A 10,545-nucleotide genomic window follows, 5' to 3' on the forward strand; every position below is an offset into this window, starting at 1 on the left:
TTCTTTCTTTCATATGATTTTTGCAGTTTGATTTATAGCGTGTTAGGAACATCCCACAATCACATCATCGATTTAAATTTAATCGATATAGAGCGTCTCATGATTTTTCATGTCCAACTGAAGATCAAAGATGGTGTAAATAAACATGCACGTAGAAACCACTTCACGTGGAGAGAAAGCGTTGATATCTGCACCTGCACGTACTTAATGCGTATTGGGAACACGTTTTGCAGGTAAAATATTACTAGCCTGTTTGCTTTTACGTTTGAAACTACCATGTGTAAAAATTTACATCATGAATCGCAACCAAACTTGGAAGCAACTATACGTGGAAATGAATAAAAAAACAATTATGTGTATACTAAAAGAAACATAAAAAATCAATTGTGGTGGTTGTCAGAAATAAAAAGAAAATAAATAAATTTTCAATTTATGGTTGTTTTGAACCCAAAATGGGTCACAAACAGCTTTTTCTTAATTATCAAGGGAAGCTGAGTTATCCATCTGGTTAGAATTAACCGTAATCACTTCTACCGGAGAAAAATAGATAGAAAAATGAAGTTTCTCCAATTTATATATAAATTAATTTGTAAACATTCTCTTTTATTAGCCTTTTCAAAATTTTATTTTTAATTTATTCATAAGTTAATTTTAACTTACAAAAAAAAATAATTTTAATTTTTCTTCTTATTTTACTCTCTTATAATTGTTTCTAGATAAACTTATCTAAACAGGTATCAGTTTATTATTCATAAATTCTGTTGCCTAATTTTTCTGACTTACCTCGCAACAAAAGGTGATAATTAACTTGTAATTTATGCTGGTGTTCAAGTCATGTTCAGTTCAGATAATTTCGTCATTTGTAACAAGTTTGTTAGCTGAGTAGGAGAATTAGAGAGGAGTAACAGAAAATCATGTGTGAAATAAATCGAAAATGGCAATAAACAACCCGAGGTAGTGAAAAATTGAATTATAAAAAGAATTTAAGAGGAGAATCAAATATTTATAGTATCTTATGTCCCATAAAATTACTCTTAAAATTTCAAGACTTATGATGTGTTTGAATGGGGAATTTATATAGGGTAATTTATTTATTTGAAAAATTTCAAATTTTTTGAAGTGAAATGCTTTGTTTGGATGAGGAATTTATAAAGAATTTGAAATCTAAACATTCGTAAAATTCCTTCAAATAGTAGAATTTCAAATTCTCCTAAAAATAGGAGAATTTGAAATTCCTCATATTTGTTTTCTTATTTCACCTATATATTTTATCTTATCTCTTCATTCTTTTAATTATTGGATATTCAAAAATATTTTTAAAATTATTAAATATTATTTAATATTAATTTTTAAAATTTTTAAATATTTAAAAATGAATTAATATTTATTTTTATAAAATTTAATTTTAAAATCTCAACATATAAATATATTTTTAAAATCAATTTTATTATGGTGGAATCAAATTATCATATTCAACCTAACAATTTAAAATTTAAGAAATTTGAATTGACTCATCCAAACAAAATATTTTAAGAATGATAGAAATTGAAATCAAAGTAATTCAAATACTAAGAATTTAAAATTCTTTAAATTTGTAAAATTTCTCATCCAAACACACGATTAAGGTACTGTCCCATACAGATTTGAATATTAAGTATCTTATGTATTCAAAGTTTCAACCAGTAATGTTGCCTTTGTCCATGTTGTTGCCATTAGTTGTAATTTTAGAGTGAGGCAAGAATTTTGTCCACCCATATTTTAATGACAAGACAATGAAGGCATGGGCGAATCTAGAAACTGATCAGTGCCGTAATTTATTTTTAAAAAAGTTAAAATATTATTACGTGAGATGAAATAAAATGTCTAATTAAATACAAATGTAAATTAGCCAAAGAGTTAAAAATAAAATAAAAATATGTAAAATAAAATAGTAAGAGAAGGATAAGACTTAATAATAAAATGAAAAATTGAGATAAGTAGGCTCAAACAAATAAGTTGACAAAAGATATAAATCTCTCAAAATGAATCTCAGTACTTCAAAAGATTAGTCTTTAACTTTTGAGTATATATAAGATGTCCTAATTTAAAGAAAATAAATAAAAATTAGGAGTTATAGTAAAAAAAAAAAACATTAATATAATATATGCTTGCAATTTTATCAAAAGTTGCTTGTGAAAGGTGATTGTGATGTTTAATGTTGTGGTTTAAAGTTGCAAGAATTTGTAGTGACTTAGAGGTTCTTACATAGGATTGGAGTGGAGAGACATGCCATTTATGTATAAAACTAGTTGTTTTATAAGAACTCCTTAGAATTGGGTTTTGTAGGAAAAAGAAACAAAAATTGGGTTTTTTTTAGTAAAAAGAAACAAAATTAGTCTATTGTAAAACCCAATTAAGAATACAAGCTAAGTTATTTCATTTATTAAAAAATTCTTAAAATATAAAGGACCACATAAAGAGTAAATTAGTCACCCAAAATAAATTCTTTTCCAAGTAGATGCTAAGTCAAAAGGTTTTTTAACAAATCCGTTGCACGTGGTTTGTCTGGTGGGATCAAGTCATGTATTTGTTTTTTTCTTATACTCTGATAGTGTGATGATATAGAACAAAGGTAAAACAATTAAGGATATTTCTTTAACTGGATTAGTGACTTATTCTTCATCAACAACTATTATCGTTATGTATTGGTAAGGATCGGAGAAAATTTTGGATGTGGCATGCATTGCTGTTTCTTTTGTTGGTACTGCAATAATGTTTTTCTTTTGAGTTACACCATCTATAAATCTACAAATTTTATGCCCTCATGTAGTTGTTAAAAGATGTAAATTTAAAAATGTTAAGTAAGAAATAAAACCCTTTCAGTTTGTAATATATTAAATGTTGCATTTTCGTTGAATATTTTGTTTTTATTTGAACAAACGTCCTTACAACAATTGAGATTCTTATAATCATATATAATTAGACCTGATGTAATCTTTTTGATCATCAGATGTAGTTTTAATATAATTTGATCCTTGATTTTTAACTATAATTAGATCTGATTATGATATGATTTGATCCTTGATTTTTTTTTCCACTTTTAATTTAATTTATTTTGAAATTAAATTGGCTAGAGGATCTCTCCAACCAATACTATTTATTTATACCTCTTTGTAATTCAATAAATCAATGAATAAGAAAATTATTCTCTTTTCTTGAAGTACAATTTCAATGGTTATTGTTCTTACCGGAGATCGGTCGTGGAGGACAATCTGCTGGGCAAGATTGGTGAGCTTCCTTCGCTTGGTACGTCGGCTGTTCCGGAGTGAGAGCGGTACCTGTAAAAGAAACTTCGATACTAAAATTAATATTTGTGAGTATATGAATCCCGTATATATAGTGTACGTAAATTAGGGTTTATCTAGGCCTGAGGTCAGTTGTGGCCCGTTCAAATGATGGACTTTTACTTTGGCCGATCTCTTGTAGCGCTTATTCGATGTCATGCGGGGCTCAATGCCGAGTTCGAGCTCAGTACTGGACGCGGATAGTACAACTATGATTATGAATGTTTAATGCGTTTAATTTGAGCTGATTTTTAAGTTCAAAGATATGCGATTCAGTTATAAATTTAAATAATTAATTTCAATTTATTTTTGGCGTGATTCAAGATAGCCTTCATGTTGCTTCAAAAAAAAAAAAGATAGCCTTCATGTGTCTTTAATGAGCATCGTAAGTGGTCATTTTATTTGGTAGATGACTAGAGTTGTATTAATACCTAAATTCTTAACTGAGACGGTAAGTAACTACTATAATAGGTTTATTAATGGTATTAATTGATAAAATCATTATCTTCTTCACTATGAGATCTTTATTTTTTGAGCCTTCAGATTTTTATACTTTGTTTGGATAAAGAGAAAAGTGTAAAAGAGAAAAATATAATATAAAAAGTAAGAGAGAAGAGAGAATGAATAAAAAATGAGTAGATTTTTAAAATGTTTGGATTAAAAGAAGAGAGAGATAAGAGAGAAAAAAAAAACAAGAGTTGAATTTTCTTTTCATTAGTTTGGTTGGAGAGAAAAAAATAAATTTTGACATAAAGACATTTTTACCCTTGATATATATAATAGATTTTGTAAAACAAATAACATAAAACTATTTTTTCAGTTCTCTACTTCCACTAAAAACAACAAAGGGTTAAAGAGACGAAAATGTAAATCATCACCACATGTAACTAAAGATCACCAATGTCAATAGATAAAAGCTCTAAAATGAAGATAATTTTTTCTTTTGATGAAGACACAACTAATACCAAAGCAAACAGATTAAGCCAAGAAATAAAATTAAAATACGAAAAAACTCATTTAAACCTAAGCAAAAGTTTAAAGATTGGAGTCAAAGATTAAGTTATATTTATATAAATACTTTGCATTTCAACCTAGTTTGGCTCTAATGACCCACTTAGGTAATTATAATAAAAATGATTTTCCAAAATGATAATTAAAAGAACCAATTTCATTATAAAATGTTTAGAAACTTAAAATTTTTTATCATTAGGCTAAGACTTGAGACTCATGAAGAAAATTCTATTCTTTAAAAGTAAAATTCAACTTAAGCAGAAAAAAAATATACAAAAATTTAAATCTTTATCTATAAGACTCAAATCTTTTACAAAAGACTCAAATCTCCTCAGAAGAGACTCAAGTCTCAACGACCAAAAATAAGTTTTATAATTTTTTTTTAATCTAAATCAATCTTACATATTTTATTTGAGTTACAAAATTAATCATATTTTATCATGTTAATCCTTATTTAAAAAAAATGTTTTTTCAAATTTTTCTTTTCAAGAGAGAACAATTTAGAATTGGACCCTTAGTGAGAATTCTTGATAAGTGTTATCAGGGAAAGTTGTGGATGTAAAAGAAAAACTTGTTACAATTATTAAAAATATTAAACATGACTTAAGGATTGAAGGTAGGTTTTGGAAGAAATTAAGATAAATTATAGTGTAATTTTTTTTTCTAAATTCTTCTCTTTATTGTTTTAATTATTTTTCATTATTAGTTCATATTCTATGTTTGATCATGCGTTTTGGACACGATTTTTTAACGTCTAAACCGGAGCTCTTTCTCCTTCATATTCTTTCCGATAAATTTTTTTCGAAACATGGTTAACAAAAAATAAATAAACTTAAGTTATTTAAAATAAAGATAAGAAAAAAAAGGTGTTCTTTAATTTCAATTTGTTATGAATAATAATTAGTGGCTTAATTAGTGGATGCCAATATTCATTATCAATCATTACCATTTATATTTTCGTTATGTATTATTCCTTTTATTGTATAATTGTTCAGTTACCACATGTACTTATAAATAGGTTGGTCCTCTCCCAAAGATAATACACTAATCAAATTCTTTTCTCCATCTCACATTATCTTATTTGTTTTCTATATTTTTCTTCCTTTTATAACACAATTATTATTATTATTATTTAGGACTTATTACATGAAAATATAACAAACATTCTTTTCGTCTCCAGAGTTATGAAACTGATATAAGCCCACTTCGCAGGACTAGGGATAGGCATCCCCCGTTTTGGCTTAAGGATTACAAGGTCTAATTGGGCTTTCCTTTTGGACTAAAATGTTATTGTATTTCCTTTTTTTATCTTCCACCAAGTCTCGTAGTGGGCCTGATGGCCCTATGTTCCTAGGGTTCACCTCACTATATATCTCTTTTGTAATGTGATGATGAGAAAATGAAGAATTATCACAATTTTTTTTATACAGTATTTCTTTCTTAGGTTAATAGTAGTGTTGCCCTTATCATCTGGTGCTTTCATCGACCCTCATACCCCCCAAGCATAACAAGGACCTTGAAGATGCCGTGCAAGCCCTCACGGATCATCTCAACACCATTACCCAGCAGCATGATCAACGTATTGACCAACTCCAGGCAGCCATGGCTCACCGTCATGATGCTCTCACTAGTACCAGTGCCACCCTGATTGAGAAAGTTCAAGCTCTTTCTATGGCTAATCCAAGCCAAGGTGCTCACATACACTCCACCAACACCTCTACAGCCCCACCTGTGATCCTCGTGACCTCTGGGCCCTCTTCCAACACCACACACCTTCCAGGTTTCTCCCCTTTTCCCCCATATTTTACCCCATTTCCTCATAACCCTGGTCCTTCCCATAACCCATTTCAACAATTTTCCTCATATACGCATAACCCTCCTTCCAACCCAAACCTTCGCCTCCCCAAACTCCAACTAGCCCCTTTTGACGGCTCACATCCTTTAGATTGGATTTTTCAGGCCGAGCAATTTTTCTTGTTTCACAATGTGGCCCCTGAGCAACGTTTGCCTATGATTTCATTTTATATGAAGGGTGATGCCTTAAGTTGGTTTAAATGGATGCATTTTAACCACCAGCTGCAGGATTGGGAGTCATTTACCCGTTCTTTAGAGCTTCGATTTGGACCGTCATCCTATGAAAACCACCAACAAATGTTATTTAAACTTCGCCAACAAGGGTCCGTCATCGATTATCTCCTGACTCTATATTACATTGTTTCATCTCTGGATTATTACCTGCAATTCAAGAGGAATTAGCCCTCCACCGCCCCCAATCCATCAACCAAGCCATTGACCTAGCTAAACTGGTTGAATCCAAATTGTCTGCTTCCAAATCTCGGACCTCCCCTCGCCTTGTTCCTCACAAACCCTATTCTACCCTTCCACCACCCAAACCCTCCCTTCCAGCTCCTCCGTCTTCAACAGTTGGTTCTACCACTACTTCCCCAACCCTTCCTGTCAAACGTTTGACCCAAGCCCAACTCCAAGAGCGACGTGCCTTGGGATTGTGTTATAACTGTGATGAGAAGTTTCACCCCACTCACTGTTGTAAGCCCAAACAATTTCTTCTTCTCCTCACCGAAGATGATGACCCTCATTCCACTTCTCCTATTTTTGACCCCTCTCCCCCTTCTTCCCCACCCCAAATAGACTCAACCATTCTCCCTCTCCAACTTTCCCCTCAAGCTCTTATGGGTTCCCCTTCACCCAAAACCCTAAGGTTTCAAGGGTCAATTGCGAGTATTACTGTTACTATTTTGGTGGATACAAGCAGTTCTCATAATATACTACAACCTCATTTAGCCAATCACCTAAACCTTCCCATTAACCCAATTTCCCCTTTCCAGGTTATGGTTGGCAATGGTGACACTATTCAATGTACGGGCTTTTGTCCTCACGTGGATCTCACTATTCAATCCCACAAATTTACCATTCCTTGTTATCTTTTATCCATTGCTGGAGCAGATTTGGTTTTAGGTATTGCTTGGTTACAAACATTGGGGTCCATCGTTTCCAATTTCTCTGTTCCTTGCATGACATTTACCCACGATCATACCCTTATCACCTTATTGGAATCTACCAACCTACCCCCCTACTCAGCTTCCTACCCACAATTTCTCCACTTCCTACACCATGATGCCATTACCTCCTTACACCTCTTAACTTTTACCCAAACCCCTTCACCAGATACTGAACCTACTAGCCTTCCAAACTCCATTTCCCATCTTTCCCCAGATTTTCAAAAGATAATTCTCCAATACTCCACTATTTTCCATACACCCCATGGGTTGCCCCCAGTTTGTTCACATGACCACCACATCACCCTCCTTTCTCACTCTTCCCCAGTCAATGTTAAACCATACCGTTACCCTCATGCACAGAAAGACACCATTTCCTCCATTGTTTCTGAATTATTACAGGAAGACTTAATTATACCAAGCCACAACCCTTTTTCCTCCCCAGTTTTATTGGTTCGTAAAAAAGATAATACATAGCGTTTTTGTGTTGATTATCGGGCTCTCAACTCCATTAACATCAAAGAACGTTTTCCTATCCCAACCATTGATGAACTACTAGACGAGTTGGGCAATGCTACTATTTTCTCTAAGATCGATTTGCGCTCGGGGTATCATCAAATTAGGATGAACCCCAGCGACACCCACAAAACTGCTTTCCGCACTCATGACGGTCATTATGAGTTTTTAGTAATGCCCTTTGGGCTTACTAATGCTCCGGCCACATTTCAAGCAGCCATGAATGATCTTTTACGCCCTCACTTACGCAAGTTTGTGCTGGTTTTTTTTTGATGATATTCTGATTTACAGTTCCTCTCTTACTGATCACCTTGTTCATGTTGATTTAATTTTACAGTTATTAGCTCACCATTCTTACTTTGCTAAATTGTCGAAATGTTCATTTGCGACCTCCTCTATTCACTACTTGGGCCACATTATATCAGCCCAGGGGGTCCAGCCAGACCCATCAAAGGTCCAAGCGATATTAGACTGGCCTCCCCCACATAACCTCACTACCCTGCATGGCTTCTTGGGCCTTACAAGATTTTACAAGCGCTTCATTCACCATTATGCAGCTTTGGCCGCACCCCTCACAGATCTCCTACATTCCAATACCTCATTTCAATGGTCTGATACAGAGATGGAAGCATTTAAGAAATTACAAGAGGCCCTAACTACTGCTCCTATGTTAGCCCTGCCCGACTTTCGTGCTACATTTGATATCGAAACAGATGCTTTCTCCACGATAGTTGGCGCGATTCTCCTTCAATCTGGCCATCCCATTGCGTACTTCAGTAAAAAGCTCTGTTCTAAACTCCAAGTTGCCTCTGCATATGCAAGAAAAATGTATGCAATTACTGAATCAATAAAAAAATGGCGGCAATATTTAATTGGACATCATTTCCGCATCTTTACAGATCAACAAAGCCTACGACACATGTTCTCACAAGTTTTTCAGACACCCGAAAAACCCGATCAACAGAAATGGGCAGCAAAGTTACAGGGGTTTTCTTATGAAATCTTGTACAAACCTGGGAAGCAAAATCGAGTTACTGATGCCTTGTCCCGTGTTCCTGATACCCAGAGCTCATATTTCTGGCAATTTCCACCATCATCCCTGACATTGTTGAGCAGCTCAAAAATTTCTTTTCCACTCACGCGAATGGTCTTGCCTTAGTCCGACAGCTCTCTTCTGTTACACACGCCACGCCCCATTTCACAGTTTCTCATGGCTTGGTGTATTTCAAAAACCGCCTTTTCATTCCCGAGATTCCTTCCTTGCGCTCATCCATTTTGCACGAGTTTCATGCCTCACCTATGGCTGGTCATTCTGGTGTCAAAGCCACTTTAGCTCGCCTGGCGGCTTCCTTCGCTTGGCCAACTATGGCAAAGGACGTCAAGGCTTTTGTCCGCTCGTGCTCCACCTGTCAACATAATAAATCTGTTGCATCTAAGAAACAAGGCTTGTTACAGCCTCTACCGATACCAGCCAAAGTTTGGAATGATATTAGCATGGATTTCCTTACCCATCTTTCGTCGTCAGTTGGTCACACAGTCATTTGGGTCGTCGTGGATCGCCTTTCTAAATATGCGCATTTCATTGCCTTGCCCACACATTTTAATGACTCCTCCCTGGCTTCCCGATTCATGATAGAAATTGTCCGCCTCCACGGGTTTCCGCGCACCATCGTCTCTAATCGGGATAAAGTTTTCCTCAGCTCCTTCTGGCGTGAACTTTTTCGCCTTCATGGCACCAAACTCTGCTTTTCTTCCGCCTACCACCCGAAAATTCACGGCCAAACGGAGGTGGTTAATCGAGTGCTGACAGCATATTTACGTTGCTTTGCAGGGGACTTCCCACGCCATTGGTACCTCTTCCTTCACTTAGCCGAATTTTGGTACAACACCACACTTCAGTCAGCTTTAGGCATGACTCCCTTCCAAGCTTTGTATGGTCGCGCTCCTCCCGCTTTTCCAGATTTTGTGTCGCCACCCACCACAGTTGTTTCAGTCGCCTCCCTCCTGCAACAAAAAAAGATGATTATGCATGTTGTCCGCAATAACCTTCGTCGTTAGAGATTAGGCAATTAAATAGTATATAAGTGGAAAGCAACCCTCACCTTACAAGCCGGTTTTGTAGGGTTGAGTTAGGCTTAATCCACTATTCTAACATGGTATCAGAGCCATTTAGATCCACTTTAAAAATGGGCCACCCACCATTGATGTATGTCTCATAGGCGTGAAGGGGTGTATTGGGAAAAACCCAAGTCCCGCCAATCCTAGATCATTAAAAAGGGCCACCCACCATTTATCCACGTACCAAGCCCAATAGTGCTGGACGTGAGGGGGTGTATTGGAAAAAATCCAAGTCCCACATCGACTAGAGATTAGGCAATTGAATAGTATATAAGTGGAAAGCAACCCTCACCTTACAAGCCGGTTTTGTAGGGTTGAGTTAGGCTTAATCCACTATTCTAACGGTGTATTGGGAAAAACTCAAGTCCCACATCGACTAGAGATTAGGCAATTGAATAATATATAAGTGGAAAGCAACCCTTACCTTACAAGCCGGTTTTGTAGGGTTGAGTTAGGCTTAATCCACTATTCTAACATGGTATCAGAGCCATTTAGATCCACTTTAAAAATGGGCCACCCACCATTGATGCATGTCTCACAGGCATGAGGGGGTGTATTGG

This window comes from Cajanus cajan, chromosome 11 (assembly GCF_000230855.2).
Source record: "Cajanus cajan strain Asha chromosome 11, NIPB_CcT2T_4, whole genome shotgun sequence".
NCBI lineage: Eukaryota > Viridiplantae > Streptophyta > Magnoliopsida > Fabales > Fabaceae > Cajanus > Cajanus cajan.